The following is a 23024-nucleotide window of genomic DNA, read 5'->3' on the forward strand; positions in this document are numbered from 1 at the left end:
TTGGTTGTACATGCTGCTAGGCAACTGGCCTGTTTTTGCTTATTTACCTCCCCTGGGCCGTTTCACAACACTCTGTAATAGGCTCTGCTCGCTCTGGTGCACATCTGGATTGCGTTAGCCTGTCAGAGCCCCCTCTGCACAGAGAGCTAGTACTTGCCCCAAGTCACCGAGAGGGACCGCATGCTCCAGCTGCCCAGCCTCCATGGTGTGGGACCAGCCAGCCTCGCCCTTCACTCGCCCAGCCTTGCCTCTCCTCTCCGCCCTGAACCTCCTACTCCTTGTTTTCAGCAGGGTACACATTTCAAAGCCTGAAGGTGGCGGCCCTTTGAAAAGGAAAGGAATGATGGGCCTTCAAGGAATACTAGAGTAGGAAATAAGTTTAGAGAGAGTGAAGTCTGAGCGCCCATACGGCTACGACTCTCCTCTCACCCACAGAGAGGGGAACTGACTTACCCAAGGGGACACAGACAGACAGGGACAGATCCAAGACCAAGTTCCTTGGCATCTCCTCTTTCATCCTGGAGCCCTCCCACCAAGAAGACCACCTTGGGGATAGAGGGGGTTAAATTGGATGCTATTAGGTTTGAAGGATATAGTAGGTTTACCCCTCTCCCCATCAAACTCAAAAATTTCTGGAGGGGTTTCTGTAAAGGGACTAAAAGAGAGTTGGATGTTTGGTAGATGTCTCTTTAGAGAGAGAAAATTTCTGATTTCTTTATCTACCTGCAGAGGACGTATTAGCCAAAGCAGGGCAGGGGCAGGGACAGGTGAATGAAGTAGGGTTGTTTGGGAGCAAACATGGGGCACCTCTCCCTGTGTCTTCCTTTCCATTGTTCTAGCAAACACATCACACTCAGAGTAAAACCCAAGATTCTGACATGGCTTATAGGGCTCTACACGACCTGGCCCTGTTACCTCTCCGACTTCATCCTCCCCTCCCCTGCCCTTGTACATTCAACCCCAGTGATTTGTGCCAAGAAAGAGCAAGAAGGCTTCCTCGGGGTGGAAGCAGCCAGCCGCTGGGCAGAGCTAGACGAGCAGAGCAAGGACTGCGTTTCTATCCTGCTTTCTCTGTAAGCCAGGCCCCTCTGGGCAGAGAACAAAATGCCCAGACAACACACACACACTGTTTTATTTTTCTCCACAGCACTTACCTGCTCCTGACATATGGTTACATTTCTCATTTACTGTCAGTCTTTTCCTACTAGAATGTGAGCTCCTTGCAGGCAGGATCTTTGTTTTCTGTTCATTGTTATGTCTTTGTACCTAGAACAGTTTTACATGAAGACTGGGCTCAGTAAGGATTTGTTTGAATAAATGAATGAATGAATGAATGGATGAATCAGTCTGTTTTTCCTCCTCGCTTGTTCACATGGTGATATTTCCTTACACCTACTTCTCCCCTACAAAATGAAATGCTGTCTGAGGGCCCCTGCTTTCTCTCCCCAGCTCACTGGGTGGCTCCCATCTCTGAGCTTTTGGACCACATGCTTTCCCTCTGCCTGGAATGCCCCTCCTGGTCCAAGGGATGGAATGTCCATCCCCAGGTGGGGTTTGACCTAGTAACTTTTAATGCTGGGATGAACCTCTTGGCCGTTTCTGGCTACCTGTCTGTGGTTTGCTATCATGGTGATTTTTACTTGTTAGGCCGTTCCACAGCCTAATAAGGGGACCAGATAACCAGCTGTGTAGCAACTGAGCAGCCGTCCATGGCCTCTGCCCTCTAAGGTTTTCTACTGATTCTTTTTCAGGTTTACTCGGCAGTTGTTGACCTTCGAAATTAAATCATTTTGCTTCTTTCTTTAAACCTGTCCAAATAGCTTCCTGTTACACTTAGGATAAGAACCCAGCGCTTTACTTTGGCCCCCAAAGCCACAGTCTAGCCCCTGCTGACCTCTCCAATTTCAGTCCATATCAACGCCTAATCCCCCTTTTCTCACTGTGCTTTAGCCACATTATTCCTCTTTGTGTTCTTTGAATAAGTAAATTCATTCGAATTTCAGGGCTTTTGAACCAACTGTCGCCTCTCTTTGGAATACTCTTCCCTCAGAGCTTCACATGGCCGATTCCTCCAGCCATTCAGATCCTGATTTAAAGAGCACATCTTCAGAGAAGACTTCTCCGACCATTCGATTTAGAATAACATGACTCCTCCCCCTATACACACATACTTTCTCATATTATCGTGTTTTAGGTTCTTCCTAACATGTACCGTGAGGTTTTCTATTTATTTGTTTATTGTCTGTCTTCCCCCAATTAGAATGAAACTATAGGGCAGAAACCACTGGGACCCCAGCACCTAGAACAGGGCCTGACATATAATAGACACTCAAAATGTTTCTTGAATGAGTGAATGAATGAGTCAATGGTAGCCTGAACATGGACTGAGAGTCAGGAGTCCTGTGTTCAACTCTAACCCGGCTGCCTTCAAGCTATGGGACTTTGAACATGTCATGTATCTGCCCTGGGCCTCCATCTCCACATCTGTAAAATGAGTTCTGATTTCATGATCCTTAAAGTTCTTTTCAACTTCCAGATACTCTGATCCTATCAATCTTTTCATAATGTTGAACGTGAGAAAGCTGTCAAAGATGGTGATGAGAGCAATGACCCAACTAAAGTTGATGAATTGTTTCTTTAATCTCATGCAATGTCCCAGATTACATTGGTTATTTATGATTTGTACTTAAGTTACATATCCAAAAAGGATTTGCGTGGCTTAGGTTTCAGACCCACTTTTCCAAACATACCCTTACCTGTTTCATTTTTACAGGAAGAAGAATAAATGCTCCCATCTAGATTGCTATATTTTACAATGGGTCCTTCTGATCGCACATGATAGAAGCTGAACTGAATTCAACTAGAACATGAGATCCAAGGAAAGCTGAATAACTAAGGTGCTGGGAGGAGAGCAAGAGACCATGGCCTCAGAGGCTGCTGGAACCAAGGACTGAAATCCCACTACTCTTTCCTCAATGTTTTCTCTGCAGCTATCAGTGTATTGGTTGCAGCCTCCTCTGTCGATGTAGCCTAGCTCTTTCCGCATACTCCCAGCACAGCACTGACCACACTTTGCCATAATTGATTTGTTTTCTCACTTAGTTTCAGTCTCTTCAAGTACAATAAAGTTAATTGAGGGAAAGGATCTTATCCATTTGTTAATCCCTTGCCCCCAACACAGTGCCTGGAGCATAGAAGGTGTTCAAGGTATGCTAATTAGTTAAATGAATGGTAGAAAACAGAGCCACCAACTATTCCAGAGTTTAATACTGAACAATTTCAGTTACTGGAGAAAGGCTAGCAAAAGTCTCTAGGACTCTTCTCAGACAAGAAAAAAAAAATCTCAGAGAAGAAACTGTTCGGTCCAACTAGGCCATATGCTTAGCCTTGGCAAACGGCAGCGGCCATTGAACATGATGGTGTCTCAGCGTCCGTGTGAACTGGGGGAGGAGAAGCTTTTAGAAAAGGACCGTGGGAGGACATCCCACAGGTGCCAACACACTCACGAAATTCTTGTAGAGATCAAATGAGACATTGCAGGAGAAGGTGCTTTCAAAAGCTGTTATGGGGCTTCCCTGGTGGTGCAGTTGTTGAGAGTCCGCCTGCTGATGCGGGGGACACGGGTTCGTGCCCCGGTCCGGGAAGATCCCACGTGCCGCGAGCGGCTGGCCCCGTGAGCCATGGCCGCTGGACCTGCGCGTCCGGAGACTGTGCTCCGCGACGGGAGAGGCCACAACAGTGAGAGGCCCGTGTATCGCAAAACAAAAAACAAAGAAAAAGACCAAAAAAACAAAAGCTATTATGAAGTTGCCATTTTATAGGTCAAAATTGGTCGAATATTGGCAACTGTGTATGTTTCAACTTACTATAAAATTGTTAAAAGAATTACATGGATGTAAGATATAATTAAGTTGATTGTATGTCAGCACAATAAGAAGGGATGTTACATTTTCAAGATGAAAGGTTAAATTAATTCCTTTTTGAAATGATGGTAGCTTAATAATCTACTCTGTGTTAGCTTTACAAGGAACAGTGCTAAGTGCCTTACGTGGATATCTCATTACTTCTTCCAACACTTCCATGAGGTAGATCCTATAATTATCCCCATTCTGCAGACAAGGAAATTGAGATTCAGTGAGGTTAAGCTATATGCTCCAGATAACGCAGCTCAAAAAGTGGCAGAACCGGATTTGAAACTGTGTTTCTGAGATCCAGTGCTATTTATTATACTACATTAGGGAAAGGGTTGGAGGTCCAGTTCATCCACAAAAGCTAATCCATTGCTACTAGGATGAATGACTCTTTCTGTTACCTGTGAATTCACAGACTTGGGTATATCCCACTTCTAAGTCATCTGCGTTGTATTATAACTAGTAGTTGAGTGTATCTGCCACCCAAGACCAGACTGATCTCCTTCAGGTGCCATCTTTTTCACCTTTGCACTCAAAATAAGCCTTACATTCTACCTAGCATGTGAAAGGCACTCTCCAAAGGTTTACTGAAGTGAATGGGGTTAGCAGACAAAGATGGTTTGGTATCTGCAAAGTAGTGTATTTGTCGGCGTGTTTGCGGTGGTGAAGGGGCTGGAACGGTAAGAGCAGGGCCAATTATATAAACAGCTCCTTGTGTTAAGAGCCTATTATGTTTCAGAAAGTTATGTCCATTATCTCTAGTTTTCATATTACCTTGCAAGGTAAATGGTGGTATCTCCAGGTCTTACCTCTTGAGAGCAGCAGAATGTATTATTTCCAAAGACTGTAAACATTTCTGTGATATTAAAGCTGGGCCACGAAAATATATTTACTCCAACTAGGGTCACACAGAGCTTTTAACCGAAAGACTACCCTCAGCCAGAATTTCACAGAATTCCATTCCGGGCGGGCCCCCAATTTCTCCTAAATGCAAACCCCACCCACACTCCAGAGCCCTACAACTCTGTCAAGCAAATGTTTGACTTGATTTTGTATGGGAACTTGATTCTGAGCCATGGAATTTCAGAGCTGTGCCTGCAAGTCTGAAATTTCAATATTAGCCTTTCCGACCTGGATAGCTTTGATCTCCCAAGTTTACCCTCACAAGCATTGATAACATGGCTCAAATCACAAGCAGATCTGCAGCCCATGGCTCTAAGTGTGTGCATGTATACATAGATCTCTGTTGAGATCAAAATGGATTTAGATTACACAGGGCTTATCTGATGGGGGGGGAAACCCTGCGTACGGGGCAGAGTGACAGAGCTCACTTTCATGCAGCCAATCACGCTGGCTTCATCCTACAGGACAGAAATCAAGAGTGAACTGCAGCTGAACTCTGGCAAGACCAGGCTCTTGCAATATGGCCCCACCCTCCTTAATTTCTTAGAGTCTGCTTTCTCACTGGGGAATGGCCGCTGTAGTTAGCCACCATTTGCAAAGCATCTATCTTATATCAGGCACCTTAAGTGTTTATATAATATTAATAATAATATGTTAAACTTATACATGCTAGTCACTTCCTTGCTTAAATGCCTTCATGGTTCTTCAGTGCTGCAGAATAGAGTCCCCTGCTTTATCTCCCCATGACCCAGTCCTTTCCTCTCTCTCTAATCTTATTTCCTACCACTCCATCTCTCATTCCCAATGCCTTTGATATACCAAAGTATTCCAAGCCTTCCGGACAATGTGACTGCACATCCTTTCCCTCGACGGGATGTCCTTTCCAGCTCTGCTTTCCAGTAAACACCTGCACCTCCTTCCCATCTGCGCAGAATATCTTTTGTTTTCCCTTTTAGACCCATACTCCAGCTTTCCCCGTTTGTTCTGTGCCCAGGAGATCGATCTGTGCGGACGGCATCAGTGGGTTCTTGGCCAGCTGGGAGTTTCAGAAGGAGACCGGAAGGAGAGAGGGAATGATTCCCTCCTTGCAAGGGCACTGGAGCTGGCCGTGTCCCTCGCTGCTTCTCCTAAGTTGGTCCACTCTCCAGGACTCTCCGTCTCCTGTGGGAAAAGTTCAGCAGCCACTAAGCTGCTATACTCTCCCTTGCAATTCTTCTACATCTACATCCTTGCAGGTAAGCCCTCCTCTAAATATAAATAAATTGATGGGCCATGGATACCCTGACTGGTATACACTGACCCAGCACAAACTCCAGGGAGTCCTTTGTAGGGACCTACCTGTTACATCACAGTGCCATTTGCTTCCCTGTCTGCCTACCAGATTGCTTCATTTCACCTTGTTTTATAGATATTCAAGCTGCCCACCCACACTTTGTGATCAGCTATGACACCCTGGGCTGTGGCCTAGGCACTGCAGATTCAGAGGTTAATAGATGACCATTCCTGACCTTGAAGATCCCCCACTCTAGTGCAGGAGATAAGATGTAGGCCCTGTTTGTGGCTCTGAGCACAGGACCAGTCACCTGTCTGCTCGTGTTCAAATCCCAGCTCCACCACTGACTAGCCATGTGATCTGGGCACATTTCTCTCTCTGAGCCTCAGTTTCCTCATCTGTAAGTGGAAATAACAGCAGCTGTCTCAGAGAGTGGTTGTAAGGATTAAAGTAGCACTCTGTAAGTGTCCATTACTATTTTTATTATAGCAAGTGCTTACTTAGTGTACATGAAATGATGACTGAATTTATTCTCTCATTGGATCTCTATAACAACCCTTCCTCCACCCTTCCCCACTATATGCATTCCAAGTAGAGAAAAGGAATTCCTTTTCCCATTTTAAAGATGGAGAAATTCAGAGTGAATGAATGAATAAATAAATGAATACATGAATATCTAACCCACTCAACCTGTTCTATGTCCCCCACCTCTTCCCAGTGGCCGTAGCTGGGCTGTTTGTCTGGAAAGCTGGGAGCTCTGAGTCCTGGAGGAGTGATCCTGGCTTTCTCTCCAACGTTCCAGCTCTGGGGATGGTGCCAAGAGCTCCACGCGATCTGCTCTGTGTCTAACGCAGTCTGGGGGCAGGTGCTTCTGGGCTTTGTAAACGCTGGGCCTCTGGGCCCTGCCCCAGAAGCCCCCAGCTTCCCAGAACCGGCTCCCCAGTTCCTGTTCAGCTGCTGCTCTTTCTGTAAGGCCTTCGCAAGCCTCACTGCCCCTTCTGGTAAGTGCAGGGGCCAGGAGGGAGGTTCCACTTTCACATTCGCTACCACACCCACAGGAGGGACATTTCTCAACGTGGAGGGGAAATTTCCTTTCTCTTTAGGCCTAACCTCAAGCTTGCTCCTTAACTCATTTTTTTTTTTTTTTCAGGATGTACTTAATTTTCCGCTGAGGCTCGGGTCTCCCCACAGTATAAACTTGACTCTACTCCAGAAATAAGGGAGAACCATTACACTGCCGAGCCCTTACTGCAGGCCTGGCCTGCCCTGTGCTCAGGTGGGCTCTTCGTGCATCCTGATGTGCCCCTTCCCATGCCCCTATTGTACAGATTTGGGGACTGAGGTTCAGGGCAATGGAATGACTAGGGCTGGAATGTTCAAATGGGAAAACCTACCCCTTAGAGCTTTAGAAACACTTAGACATGGCCACAGAAAAGGAGTCCCCAAATGGAATTAATCTTGGCTGCTTCTGTACCATGTACTTAACTCTGTTCCTCTGCTTCCTGTAATCTAAATGTTTATTTGTGTCCATATCTGTCTCTCCTACTGGACTGCCCCTTCTCAACGGCAGAGAAGGTGACTCACTCGTGTTCTTCTCCCTGGCCCCAGCATATAGAGTGAGACAGGAAGGGACTGCTGGTCTGAGAAGTTAAAGCAAGCCAGTGGGCCTGGTGGTAGAGAATTAATGGAGGGGGAATGCAGGGTGGGCTGGAGTGAAAAAGCAAGGCCAGATCATGGAGGACCCTGTAGGCCATGGTGAGGTATCTGTTTAATTCTAAGGGCAAAAGGAAGCCACTTAAGGCTTTTGAGCAGGGCCTTTACATGTTACAAGAAAGTAACCTGGCTGTAGTGTGGAGAATAGATTGGAAAGTAACAGATGACGAAGCTCAGTGAGGAGCTTGTCCCAGTAGACCAGGCAAGAGATAGGAGAGTCTCTCCAGGTCAGTGTTTCTCAGACTTGAGTGGGCATCAGAATCCCCTGGAAGACCTGTTAAAACACAACTTGCTAGCCCCACTCCCAGAGTTTCTGATTCAGTAGGTCTGGCGTGGGGCCTGAGAATTTGTATTTCTAGCAAGGTCCCAGGTGATGCAGTTGCTGCTGGTCCCAGAGGACCACTGGCTTTAGGGAAAGAGAGGAGGGAAAGGGTGAGCGAGACACAGTCTTATCCTCAAAGACCTTTCATTTTATGGGAGCACAGTGTGAATAGTGCAATTCTAGAGAAGTGGATGCACCTGCATTGTGACAGTCCAGGGAGGGACCTCTCCTCCAGTGTGGGGTGATGGAGAGGGTCAGAGGAAGCTTTCTGGAAGAGGAAACTCTTGAATTGAGTTATAATAGTTAAGTAGAAGTCAACCAGGTGAGGGGGATCAGCAAGAGAGATAGGAAGGAGAAGATGTTCAAGTCAGAGGGCAGACCTTGAGCAAAAGCAAGGAAGTGAGGAATAGTATGATGTGTTTGGGCAATTGATCAAGAGACTTCAAAATGAAGCTGGTATATCATGAAGGGCTTTGTATGCCCTACACATTAAAGAGTTTTGACTTTATACTGTGGAGCAGAAGTTTGAAAACGTTTTCGGGGGGGAGGGGTGCATAATGCAACATGAGAGATGTCACAGAGCCCTCTGAGAATCTGATCAAAGTTAATGTGCACACAAGCAGAATATGGTGTGCATTTCAGGGTGTTCAAAAATTTGCTGAAGCCTATCCATGAACTTAAAAAAAGAAATCTCTGCAGTGGATGATGGGTTTTAAGCAAATATTTGTCTTCATTACATTTTAGTTTAGAAGGACCTCTCAGCGGCTATTAAAGAATGGATTTGATCAGAGGTAACTGGGTAAAAAGTAATAAACAGCAGTGTGGGCGGGGACCAGTTTAACACCTATACACAAGTGTTAGGTTGGTAAGTGTCAAGATCAGACTTGCTTTTTAGCAAAGTCACTGCTCAATTCAAGAAGTGTTGCTTGAGAGCTGAGCTCAGAGGCTGTCTTTGCATGGCTTAAATCTAGGCTGATGGGTAATGTAAACCAGCAAGAAGGAGCCGTCTCCACCCTTACCCCACCTACTGGAATCTGCCGGTCATCAGTTAGCTGAGGCCCAGATACCCCAGGCCTCTGAGGGCCAGAAGCCAAGGACGTGAAGGAAGGCAGCACTCTGATGAGCTGGGGAGAGGCCAAAAGGGCAAAGTGGGCTAGTGAGTGTTTGGGAGGTGGCCAGAGTGTCATTCCTTCCAAAGGTTTTGCAATAGCTCTAGGAAGCACACAGAGCTAAGACGATTATCTCTGTTGGACAGATGGGACACCGAAGGCCAGAGAAGGTGAGAACTTTACAAAAGACACGTAGCAAACATCAGGGCAAAACTGGAAGAGGAATCATCAACACCGGGCTCGAGTCAGTGGCTCGCCTTGGGCTGGCCCGGGTGTAAATTTTGCCATGGCTTTTCGTGGTGGCTCTGTGATCCTGTAATTCTATGATTCTAGCAAAAAGGCTCTCCACCATTAGCTCAATTCCTTTACTTTCTTTTGATCTATATCTGCCTTTTCAGCCAAGACCTTACCATCGACCACCTGTGAAGCCTGGAGCCAGCCGTTTGTCCCCTCTGCCTTGAGTTTTCTCCTCACCTGTAAAACAAGATGATGGCACTAAATGTCCGCAAAGCCTTTGTCTTCTCTGAACTACAGTGGTTCTACAAAGGCTTCTGTGATCCAAAATTCTGCCCCAGCTTTGATGTGACAACAGGACGTTCACCAGCCCAACTCCTTTTATATACGGTTACCGAGGAATAATAAGAAGAAGAATGATAATGATTAACATTTATTTCCTCCCATGGGCCAAGAACTGATCTAAGTACTTTTAAGCTTCAAAACAACTTTTTTTTTTTTTTGCGGTATGCAGGCCTCTCACTGCCGTGACCTCTCCCGTTGCGGAGCACAGGCTCCGGATGCGCAGGCTCAGCAGCCATGGCTCACGGGCCCAGCCGCTCTGCGGCATGTGAGATCTTCCCGGACCGGGGCACGAACCCGTGTCCCCTGCATCGGCAGGCAGACTCTCAACCACTGTGCCACCAGGGAAGCCCCCAAAACAACGTTTTAAGGGAACTGCTATTATTGTTTCCATTTCATAAATAAGAAACCTAGAAACACACAGAGAGGTTACATTACTTAATATAAGGTCATACAGTTAACAATTTGTGGAACCAGGGTTCAAACCCAAGCAGTTGGCTCAGGGTCCATGCTCTTTTTCCCAGGAGCTGAAGAGTGAGGGGTTAAGGGTACAGGGAAGGTATGGGAACTACCAAGTGAAGCCTCAGTGACAGGAGGCTCACTACCCCTCAGTGGCATATTTTATCATCATCCCCATCTCCATAGCAAGTTGTGCTATGTCCTGCTACCTCCCACCCCCTGCAAGGGGACACTTGTAAGAAGTTATCTAGTGACTTGTGGAAAGAGTTGCCAGATGAAGCAAATAAAAATACAGGATACCTGGTTAAATTCGAATTTCTAATAAAAAGTAAATAATTTTTTTAAGTATAAGTCTATCCCATGCAACTTTTGGGACATACTTATACCAAAAACTTTTTCATTATTTATCTGAAATTCAAATTTAACTGGGCATCCTATATTTTATCTGGCAAACCTACTTCCAGTACAATAAAAATGAGGATAAGTGATGACACTTTCCCTCTAGAAGACTGGATGTGTATTATTATTCTTTGGCTCACTGGTCCAGAAGGTTGATGTGATGGGCTTGGCGGAATCATTTTCAAGGGAATAGGGATGACCTCTCCTTCCTTATCTCAGTTGGGAAGTCCTGTGGGGCTTCCAAAATCACCCCTGAGGGAACCTGGAACAACCTTCTGAACTGAAGCAGAACTCGCCAGAATGATCTGGAACAGGGCTTGCTCACTGGCTGCCCACGTTCCTGTCTCAGCTTCCAGTGCCCTGCTCACCACTTAGAAGGTGACATAAACGGAGATCTCCCTCCTTCTCTGCTCCCCAATAGATTCCCAGGGCCCTTTAGGACATTCGGGTCTTCAAACACTAATTACTGCTCCTCTCTGAACCTTAGTAATCTCTTCTGTGATAATTAGAGAAAAATTAAGAAAAGCACATATTAGATTCTCAAGTTAGAGTGGGTCATTTCTTGGGTTTTCCTCATACTGAATATTATAGCGTCCTGGGAGAAGAATACCAAGGCCCAAAGATTTTCTGACCTTAACAACATGTTGTGAATTCCCAAAAATCCCCCCTAGGAAATGAGTTTTGAAATATAAATATGTGGGGTTACTCCATATCTGAGACAGCTGTGGTGAAGCTTGCTTTCTCATGGCTGGCATCCCAGACAGACCCCGGGCTTGACCGGACTCCTACCTCCTCATCACAACCTGACCCTGGGCTTCCCTCTCTCCCTCTCCCTCACCACCTCCCACCCGTGCCCTGTGTGGAGTGGTTTCTATCAACAGAGCCTGTTTCAGCTCATTGGGAAACTGGCTGCTCACATGCTTTCAATCTGCTTTGCCTTCCCTGACTACCGAGGTGTCCCAGACCAAATCACACTTAGCTGAAATGCATTTGGGTGGGTGGACCCTGCCTGTGTCAGCAGAAATATTAGAGCAGCCGCCTAGAGCACAGCCGAGACTTACACAAAATGCAGATCAGCATCCCCAAAGCAAGGGGAATTTTGAAAAGTGTTTTGTATTAACGTTCTCGAATATATACATTTATAGGCATTCTGATTAGACCCCAGGCAAATGTCATACTATTTCCTTAAAAGAATTAATTTTAAAAGGATTTAGAACAGAACAAAAACAAAACTTTCTTGGGTTTTATAGCACTATGGGCTGGATAGCAATTTATCTTCCTCCTTGCCCTACCTAAGGTGCAGCACTTCTCACTGTGGGGCTGTGAAGAATGGGGTCCCAGCTTTTTTTCTGAATATTTTCTGATTAGAAGCCTCTAAGCTGACGTTATTAGCCAGACGTGTCCTTGGCTTTGTCAGCTGGAGCCAGAATAGCCTCATCATCATTACCTTCATTATCCCGAGGCTGAGAGTCATTGATCGCTTATTTTGTGCCAGGAATTTTGCTAAATATTCTACATGATTTATGTCACTGAATTCCCTAATGACCTCCTATGAGAGGTACATTTTTTTCATTAAGATTTTATTTTCTTAGAGTAATTTAAGGTTCACGGCAGAACTAAGGGACGGTACTGAGATGTCTTACGTAACCCCCTGCCCCTACACATGTACAGACTCCTCCATTATGAACGTCCTCCACCAGAGCAGTATGTTTGTTTTAGTCGATGAACCTACATTGACACATCATAATTACCCCCAAATCCATAGTTTACCCTTGGTACTGTACATTCTATGGGTTTGGACAAATGTGTAATGACATATATCCATCATTGTAACATTATACATAGTACTTTCTCTGCCTTAAAAATCCTCTGTGCTCTACCTATTCATCCTCCCCGCCCCTCCCAACTTCTGGCAACCACTGATCTTTTTACTGTCTCCATAGTGTTGCCTTTGCCAGAATGTCGTATACTTGGAATCATACAGTATAAGCCTTTTCAGATTGGCTTCTTTCACTTAGTATTATGCATTTAAGTTTCCTTTCATGGCTTGATGGTTCATTTATTTTTAGCACTGAATAATATTTCATTGTCTAGATGTACCACAGTTTATTTATCCATTCACCTTGGTTGCTTCCAAGTTTTGGCAATTATAAATAAAGCTGCTATAAACATCTTTGTGCAGGTTTTTGTTTGGACATAAGTTTTCAACGACTGTTATTGCTAAATGTATTTAGTTTTGTAAGAAACTGCTAAACTGTCTTCCAAAGTGGCTGCACTATTTTGCAGGTTCACCAGCAGTGAATGAGAGTTCCTGTTGCTCCACATCCTCATCAGCCCTTGGTGTTGTCAGTGTTCAGGATTTGGGCCATTCTAATAGGTATGTAGTGGTATATCATTGCTTTAATTTGCATTTCCTTGTTGACATATGATGTGAAGCATCTTTTCATATGCTTATTTGCCATCTATATGTCTTCCTTGGTGAGGTATCTGTTAAGTTCTTAGCTAATTTTTTAATCAGGTTTGTTTTCTTGTCATTGAATTTTAAGATTTCTTTATATATTTTGGATAACAGTCCTTTATCAGATGTGTCCTCTACAAATATTTTCTCCTAGTCATGGCTTATCTTCTCCTTTTCTTGACATTGTCTTTCACAGAGCAGAAGTTTTTAATTTTAATCAAGTGCAGCTTAATGATTATTTCTTTCATGGTTCATATCTTTGGTGTTATATCTAAAAAGGCATTATCATACCCACATCTAGGTTTTTTTCCTATGTCATCTTCTATGTTTTATACTTTTAAGTTTTAAATATAGGTCTGTGATCCATGTTGAGTTAATTTTTGTGAAGGGTATAAGGTCTACATCTAGGTTCATTTTTTTTTTTTTTTGCATGTGTTCATCTAATTGGTCCAGCACCATTTGTATAAAAGACTAAATTTTCTTCATTGTATCACCTTTGTTCTTTTGTCAAAGATCAGTTGACTATATTTATGTGGGTCTATTTCTGGGCTCTCTACTCTGTCCACTGATCTGTCTATTCTTTCACCAGTACCACACTGTCTTGATTACTGTAGCTTTATATAATAAGTCTTGAAGTTGGGTAGTTTTAGTCCTCCAGCTCTTCTCCTTCCATATTGTGTTGGCTATTTGGGGCCTTTTGTCTCTGCATATAAACTTCAGAAATAGTTTGACAATATCCACAAAATAACTTGCTGGGATTTTGATTGGGATTAGATTGAATCTACAGATCAAGTTGTGAAGAACTTGACACTTATCAGTATTTTGATAATACTGATTCTTCCTATGCATATATTTGGTTTTTCTTTAATATCTTTTATCAGAGACCTGTAGTTTTAATCACATAAATTTCATCCATATTTTGTTAGATTCATACGTAAGTATTTCATTTTTTGGGGTGCTAATGTAAATGGTATTATATTTTTACTTTCAAATTCCATTTGTTCATTGCTGGTTGTGGGAAAGCAATTGACCTTTATATATTGACCTGTATACTTCAACCTGGTAATAATCACTTATTAGTTCCAGGAGATTTTTGCTAATTCAGATTTTCTTAGATGATCATGTCATCTGAAGACAAACACAGTTTTATTTCTTCCTTCCCAGTCTGCATACCTGTTATTTTCTTTTCCTTTCTGGTCTTAGTGCATTAGCTAGAACTTCCAGTATGATGTTGAAAAGGAGTTGTGAGAGGGGCGTCCTTGTCTTGTACCTGACCTTAGTGTGAAAGCTTTGAGTTTCTCATTGTGTGTGATATTAGTGGGGTTTTCGTAGATATTCTTTATCAAGTCGAGGAAGTTCTCCTTTATTCATAGTTCACTAAGAGTTTTTATCATGAATGTTGTTGGATTTTGTCATATGCCTTTTCTACATCTATTGATATGATCATATGATCAAGTGATTTTTCGTTTTTAGCTTGTTGATGTAACAGATTACATGAATTGATTTTCTAATGTTCAACCAGCCTTACTTACCTGGGATAAATCCCACTTGGTTGTGTGCATAATTCTTTTTATATATTGTTGGATTTAATTTGCTAATATTTTGAAGATTTTTACATCTATATTCATGAGAGAGATTGGTCTGTAGGTTTCTTTTCTCATAATGTCTTTGTCTGTTTTTGATATTGGGGTAATGCTAGCCTCATAGAGTAAGTTAGGAAGTATGCCTTCGGCTTCTATCCTCTGAAAGAGATTGCAGAGATTTAGTAAAATTTCTTTAAAATGTTTGGTAGAATTTACCACTAAACCCATCTGGGCCTGGTGCTTTCTGTTTTGGAAGGTTATTAACTATTGAATCAATTTTTTTAATAGACCTTGGCCTGTTTGGGTTATCTATTTCTTCTTGTGTGAGTTTTGGCAAGTTGTGTCTTTCATGGAATTGGTTTATTTCATCTAGGTTGTGGAATTTGTAGGTATAGAGTTGTTCATAGTACTCCTTTATTTCCCTATAATAGCCATAGGATCTGTAGTGATGTCGAAGGATGTACAATTTTTAATACCCATTTTATGGATGAGGAAACTGAGAGTTAACAAGATTGATAGCCCAGGATCACAGAGCTAATCAAGGGGAAAGCTGGTGTTCTAACCCCAGACTGTACAACCCAAGGCTGCAACATTCAATCTTGGTGACCCTTGCTTCCCAGGGTTTGGTAGCAAGGCAGTTCTGGGAACATTCTAGGTACTTGGTAACTATTTGGGCAAGGAGATTAAAGAGTCTCACTCATTTTTCAGGGTCCCCCTCAAAACTCTCCTGGATGTATATAGTAGATCCATCCCTCCTCTTTGTACTTCCCTGGTCTATGAAGGCATTTATGAGAGTCTGAGCTCCTTTGAGGTGACAAGAGGACATAATGCAAAAAAGGAAAATACTCTGATGCCAGACAGAGCTGGGTTTAAATGATGGCTCAAATTTTAACCAACTCTATAGAGATGGGACAGAAAACTTCTCTAAATTTTTGTTTCCTCACCTATAAAATGGGTAAAATTTCACTTGCTTCACAGGATTGTTATAAGTGTTAACTAGAAAAATTTAGCCTGCATTCAGGCATCCAGCATTTTTTGAGCACCTGTTATGTGCAGAGGCCATTAGGAACTTATTAATGTCCATTACTGTCCTTTAAGGACAGAGATTTTATATTCCATTCTTTTCATCCCCATGACCCAGTAGAGAACCTAGAACAGAATGTGTGCTCATGAAATGGGGAGCATATGATGTTTACATAAATTAATAAATAAATACAATAAAAGTCAAAACTCATGACATGACATATTTACATAACCCACCCAGTTTATCTCTGTGGCCTCATCTACCACCCCTCCCCTCCAGCTACACATGACTAACTGGCATTCAGCAAACAAGCCATGTCCTTCCATGTCTCAGCATCAACCCAGTCCTCAAATAATTCTCTGTCTTGAATGCCTGCCACACCCCTTTTGTCCACCTGGTGAGCTACTCAGTAGTATTAGTTTTACCTTATGGAAAATTCAGAATAAATCTTCTACTCTGCATGACAGCCTTTCAAATAATTGAAGTCAGTCTTCATGACTCTCTTCCTTGTGCTATCCTTCCAGGTCATATTTTCTTCCTCCTTCCCAATAATTCTTGTAGGTGACGGTCTCTGAATCCCATACCATCTCAGGTCCTCCCTATTTTACCAGTTGCCTCTTAGTCATTCTTTCACTGGCTATTTACTGAGTGCCTACTAGATGTAATATAGTGGTCCCCAACCTTTTTGGCACCAGGGACCAGTTTCATGGAAGACAATTTTTCCACAGACTGGGGCAGGGAGGGGGATGGTTTCAGGATGATTTAAGTGCATTACGTTTATTGTGCACTTTATTTCTATTATTATTACACTGTAATATATAATGAAATAATTATACAGCTCACCATAATGCAGAATCAGTGGGAGCCCTGAGCTTGTTTTCACTTGTCACTCACTGATAGGGTTTTGATATGAGTCTGCAAGCAGTTGATTTATTATGGTCTCTGTGCAGTCAAACCTCTCTGCTGATGATAATCTGTATTTACAGCCGCTCCCCAGCGCTGGCATCATCGCCTCAGCTCCACCTCAGATCATCAGGCATTAGATTCTCATAAGGAGCACGCAACCTAGATCCCTCGTGTGCGCAATTCACAGTAGGGCTCGAGCTCCTATGAGAATCTAATGCCGCTGCTGATCTGACAAGAAGTGGAGCTCAGGCAGTAATGTGAGCGATGGGGAGCAGCTGTAAATACAGATGAAGCTTTGCTCGCTTGCTTGCCGCTCGCCTCCTGCTGTGCGGCCCGGTTCCTAACAGGCCACAGACCAGTACCAGTCCATGGCCCGGGGGTTGGAGACCCCTGATGTAAGATAAAATAGATTTTGTCACAAGAATAAAAGTTTATGAGGCTTCTATTCTCATGAGAGGAGCTGGACAACAAACAAATAAAAATTGAATATATATGTTGGCTGTAGATGTGTCAGGAAGAAAAAGAAAATGAGCATGTGAGGAGAGGAGAAGGCAGAGTGTAAAGATTATGCATAGGGTGGTCAGGGAATACAGTCCTATTTAAACGGGATGCTGAAGGAAATGAGGGAGAAACCGTGTGGCTATCTGGGGGAGGTGTATCCAGATGGAGAGAAAAACAAGCACAAGTGCCCTCTGGCAACAGTGTCTTGTGTTTGTGGCAGTTCCAGGAGGCCTACGTGATGGAGCACAGGGAGAGGGAGAAATCACAGTTAGAGGTGAGTTCCAAGAGGAACTGGAGGCAGATTACATAGGTCCTCTAGGACAGTGAGAAGAACATCATTTTAAGTGAGATGGACATTTAGCAGGGAGTTTATCTGAATCACTTGAAGACTTCTCTCTGGAGACTTTACAAAGTTCAGTTTTAGAGGAACAAACATGGAAGAAGAGAGACCTAGTTAGGGGCTATTGCAATAACCACAGCAGGAGATGATGGTTGCTGGAAACAAGATAGTTATGTTTCAAATGTGTATGATGCACTAGAATTCTGGATGTACTTTGAAAGCAGAGCCCACTGCATTTGTTAAAGGATCAAGCATGGGACAGAAGACAGTGTACCTCAGCCTCCTTCTCTATAAAATAGGGATAATATTTGTACCTCACAGTTGTTAAGGTTCACAGTGGATGCTCAAGAAATGTGAATTTCCTCTCTCAGCAGCACAGTGCTCCGATTGGCAGTGATCACAGGACCATTAATCATGGTAGATTATTGTGTCTGGGTGGGGAGGAGAGATGATGAATTTCAAGTACCTGTGGGACCCCCAAAAGGAGAGGTACGATTGGAAAGATGTAGTGCATGATTTAGGATATAGTTCAGGGTAAAAGTTTGGGAGGTGTCATTGTATGTAGCAGCTGAAACCACTGGGATAAGTCAAGAATAGTGTCCTTTCCATTACCATAGTAATACTGTGCAATATTCATGGAACTAATATATACCTTAAAGAAGAAATCACAACATCATTAAAAGCAGAATGAAAAATCTGGTATCATATGAAATGAGGGAATAATTGTTCCAGAGTTTTGGAATAAGGGAAGCCAGGGAAACTGAGCTGACACATTGTATGAGCTTCTTGGAAATGTAGTATAAAGGGAACCGAGCATCTCCATGGTTGTTAGTAATCAAGGAAAGGAAGAAAGTTTAGGCAACATGGATATAAATCAAGGAGGTGTGAGTCTTCATCCAGGCCTTCCCTTTACACTGTGTTATCGGCTTTTTAACATTAGCCATGGAATTGTTACCTGTTTGATTGGCTGATAGCACATCTGGTTGCTCAGATCTGGATTCTGTATCTATGGGCATGCTGGCTTTGTGCAGATGTGTGGTCCACGGGAGCCCCCAGGGATGGTACCCACATGATAAATTCTATGCAACTATTTGCGTGTTGCAAAGGCTAGTCCCCTCCCTCGCTGGTTTACTGGTATCTCTCCATCTGCCCCAGGTACTTGGGAATCAACAGAACTGGGCTCTTTCCTGGCTCTGTCATCACCCAGTGGCATCTGTGTGTTGAGATGATTGATCTGCTCTGCACTCTTGCACAACCATGTGTGGTCTGACCCCACACTGTGTGAAGGTCACCAATACACTATGATCCCAGAAGAGGGGGGTCAGGATGAGCCAGAGGGGATGGGTGCCTGGAAATATTGTATAAGGATAGACTGAAAGAACTAGGGATTTTTTTTTTTTCATGGGGAATAGGAGATTCAAGTAGGATGTGTCTTCAAATGCTTTAAGGGCAAATATTTGGGTGAGAAATTGACTTGTTCCTCTTCCGTACTGACTAATATATGGATGTGTCAAAGAGATATACTTTGGCCCATCATTATAAAAGATATTTCTAATAACATTTGCCATCCATCAGTGAAATGAACTGTCTTTGGAGGAGGATGACTGATGGAACCCTCTTAGTTTGGGTTCAAGCATTGGATCTGAGATTGGACTAGATGAATAACACCTTCTTGCCTCCTCTCCCCACCTTCCCATTATCTCCCCTTCCTGTCTCTGTGGTCCTCTGGCTTATCCTCAGAGGAACAAACCTACATGGACTTTTACTAAGTGGGAGTCAAACCTTAGGCCCCTTTGTGTGCAAGATGCAAACTGTCAATTTGACCCAAGATGTTCACAAACTTTTTTGAGTGATTAATAGGAAAGGCAAATACCTTTCATTCCTCAGGGCTACCAATGACCATGTGGTAAATGACTTCATCTGAGCACTGAATAGCACCCCACCCCCTGAGGATTACTTCTCCCTGGTTGACCCCAGGTCAAGGCTGATCCATTTTGCTTTGAGGGGAAGAATGTGAAGCATGTCCTCTGTGAAAGTCCAGAACAGATGTTATGTTTTGTTTCATGACTGCCTTTGCTAAGTGGCTTGTGAGCTGGGCCCTTGGACATCAAGCCAGGCTTGGCCAGCATAGCTAATCAAGAGATGATCAGGTCCCTCAGACAAAGGGGGAAAGTCCAGTGGGTATGATGGAGGAAGGTGAGCTGTCCCCAAAGCCAGGGGAGCATAAAGGAGTCCTAAAACCAAAAAGAACCTAACAGGCCAAATAGTTTGACCTCTTGATTTTACAGATGAAGAAACTGAAGGTCAGAGAGACAGGGAATTCCTGAAGTCATGCAGAAAATCAGACCCACCAGGACTAGGATTAGAGCGAGGTGAGTGAGGCACCTACATGACCCTGTGACCCCTCCTGAAATTTTGCACCCTAGGTAACTCATTTGCTTCACCCTAGTCTCAGTCCTGAACCCTGTACCACCCAAGCTAGAGAACTCACCTGCCACACTCAAAGTCCCTTCGGAGAGGTTCTATCCATGGAAGGTGCCATGTTTTCTTGCATATGATCCTGCCCCAATTGGACCAAAGAAGGACCCCTGACCATAGGCAGCCAACATGCAGCCTGGCCAGCATCTTGGGCTAGTCTGGTGTGGGCAGCTGTCCCATGGGGCCTAAAGGGATTTAACTGGACAATCAGATTTTCTCTGGGGAATTTGAATCAGCAATAAGACGACACAGTCTTTAGTGTTTGAGAGATAAAGTCAAGGGCATTCTTGCACCTCAGTTCTGTTACTTTCATTGTTCTGTATTCATTCCTGTGATGTTCATCCTGGGAAGGGAGAGAGGGATGACCAGTCCTGTGCCTCTCCCAATTTCTGCCTGTTGCTAATGGGTACACTAATGTGTACCCATTAGTGTACATTAGTGTACACTAATGTGCCACTGTTCAGACTTCTCGCCACTGTGGAGACGACCTGCCTCCCATCATCCATTTATCAAACAATGAGTGAACAGCTCCTTTTCATTAGGCACAAAGGTGAATAACACTTGGTCCCTAATCTTAGGAGTTTACACCTTAGCAGGAGAAGCAGATGCAAAAGAGATAATTATAGTACCATGTGATGAGTATAACGATGGAAAAAAGCTACATATCGTTGGGGCACCAGGAAAAGGTGCATAACCCATCTGGCAGAACCAGGAGTGAATGAAAAGAAGACTTCCTGGAGGAGGTGTTGCTTGCACTGAGTTCTAAGCCATGAGCAGGATTTTGCCACATGAAGAGTAGGGGAAAAGCATTCTAGGCCTGATCAAAGTATACAGCTAAGGACCAGCACATGAGGAGGAACTGCGAACATTTGGACAGTTGTATGAATTTCAAGTCAGGGCAGAGCAAGGAGGAGGACGCTGATCCTTGTGAGCCAGGCTAAGGAGCTTGGACTTCGTATACCAGGTGAGCTCTCACACACTGGTAATCCGAGGCTACACTCAGTGCCAGGACAACTGTACTTGGCCCATGGAGGATTTCACAGAATTCTGAGTTTGAATGCCTTTAGACAGCTATGCTTCAGTTCACCATAATCGCCACTGCTCCCCATTGCCTACCCATGGTCCTGGCACTTTTATTTCCTACCTCCATCTGTAGGCGCTGAGGACATGGTCTCTGCTCTGGATGGTGGAGAGACTCTGAAGAGTTTTTGGAGGCATGATCAGGCCTCTGCTTTATAAAAGTTCCCTTGGATGAGGCAGAAGAGGGGTTTTATGGGCACTCTGGAGGCAGAGGAGTCGTTTGCAGGCCATTACGATAATCCAGGCCAGACATCCCTGGTGGTGCAGTGGTTAAGAACCCGCCTGCCAATTCAGGGGACGTGGGTTCGAGCCCTGGTCTGGGAAGATCCCACGGGCCGTGGAGCAACTCAGCCTGTGCGCCCAGCTACTGAGCCTGTGCTCCAGAGCCTACAAGCCACAACTACTGAGCCCGTGTGCCACAACTACTGAAGCCTGCACACCTAGAGCCTGTGCTCCACAACAAGAGAAGCCACTGTGATGAGAAGTCCGCGCACCACAACGAAGAGTTGTCCCTGCTCACTGCAACTAGAGAAAGCCTGTGCGCAGCAACGAAGACCCAACGCAGCCATAAATAAATAAAATAAAAATTGTAAAAAATGAAAAAAATTCTGTAAAACATTAATTAATTAAAAAAATAATAATCCAGGCAAAAGATGTCAAGGGCCTGGAAATATGCCAGAGGAGGGCTAGTAAGCACTGAGCGATGGCCCCTCCAGCCGCTCTTGGGCATTTTGGAAGCCATGTGGGAGAGGGTGATGGACCTGGAGCCAGCAATTCTGTGTCCAGCACCACTCTACATGACAGAATGCTGTGAGTCCCTAACCTGCTGGGCGCCTCCTATGCCCCCAGGCTTAACATCCATCATCTCTGGCCAAGATCCCAACAACCCTGTGGAGCTATGCCCCCTCCCCAACCATTCTACAAAGGCTTAGAGAGGTTGGGCAGCTCCCATGAAGGGTCCTTGCTACGTGGTTGGTCAGGAATTCAGAACCAGGGTGAGGTGTCTGCAAAGCCGGGACTTGCTCTGCTCTATTCCCCTCACACGCTGCCCAGTAGGTTTGTCTGGACATTGTCCGGAGCCCAGAGGCTATGACAGCAACATCTTTGGGAGCTGACCCAGCAGAGAATTAATATGGACTTTGGGAGAGAGAAAAATAACTGAGGGTAAACTATCCAAGAGGCCAAGCTGAAATGTGTGTTCGAGTATGTGTATTTGGTTTGGTAAAGCCCTGCTACTTTTCTCTCAGAAAAGAAGAAAAATTCTAAGTGCATTTATATGTTAGAACACAAATGCCAAAGCAAGGGTAAGTATTGTTGTTTGGGATCCACTAGCTACAAGAAGTCTGAAGGGGAAACCAGGCTGGAGAGGATCCTTCTGGAAGGGCCCCAGATGTCCCGGCCTGGGAGCTCCTGTACCCAGCTCTGCTCTTTCTTTTCTCCTTCATCAGCTTTGAGGAAGTTTTAGAAAACACTCCCATGGCCCTAAAAGTCCCACCCAGAGACTCAAGCACCCCTTCGAAGTCAGTTATTCTCGAAGTATGGTCCTCAGACCAGCAGCAGCTCCATCACCTGGGAACTCATTAGACATGCAAATTCTCAGACCCCACACGAGCATACTGAGTCAGAAACCAGGGTGGGTACAGGGCCAGCACTCTCTTTAACCAAGTCCACTAGGGGGATTCTGATGTGAGCCCAAGTTTGAGAACCCCTGCAATAAGTGATAATGTGACAGTGTGAATGTTTTATTGATGCTTTAATGAATCTCATGTATGTTTCCTGCGATGTCCTGGGCTTCTTCCAAATGAATAAAGACTTTCTGCAACATCACTTTGGGTCCAGCAGAATCCCAATGTGGCCAAAGAGTGGGCATGGGCAGGTAGACCAATGGTCGGTTCAAATTCAAATTCAAATTCAAATTCCATGCTGGCTTGTTTTGTTTTGCTTTGATGTTGCTTGATCTGAACTCAGCTTCAGGGGCACCTCCTCAAG

At 44.3% G+C, this 23024-nt stretch overlaps 1 long non-coding RNA gene across 2 annotated transcripts; it reads left to right on the plus strand.

Moving 5' to 3' along the window:
* The first annotated feature begins 6957 nt into the window (after positions 1–6957).
* On the plus strand, positions 6958–21586 carry LOC132516163 (uncharacterized). 2 transcript variants are annotated; one of them, XR_009539275.1, is made up of 4 exons: positions 6958–7088; positions 7238–7363; positions 12952–13042; positions 21112–21586. It is a non-coding gene; the product is annotated as an uncharacterized LOC132516163 (long non-coding RNA). The 2 variants fall into 2 exon arrangements; XR_009539276.1 differs by lacking the exons at positions 12952–13042; positions 21112–21586 and adding an exon at positions 9630–10739.
* Positions 21587–23024: the final 1438 nt, after the last annotated feature.

This window comes from Lagenorhynchus albirostris, chromosome 2 (genome assembly GCF_949774975.1).
Source record: "Lagenorhynchus albirostris chromosome 2, mLagAlb1.1, whole genome shotgun sequence".
NCBI classification, from domain to species: Eukaryota; Metazoa; Chordata; class Mammalia; order Artiodactyla; family Delphinidae; genus Lagenorhynchus; species Lagenorhynchus albirostris.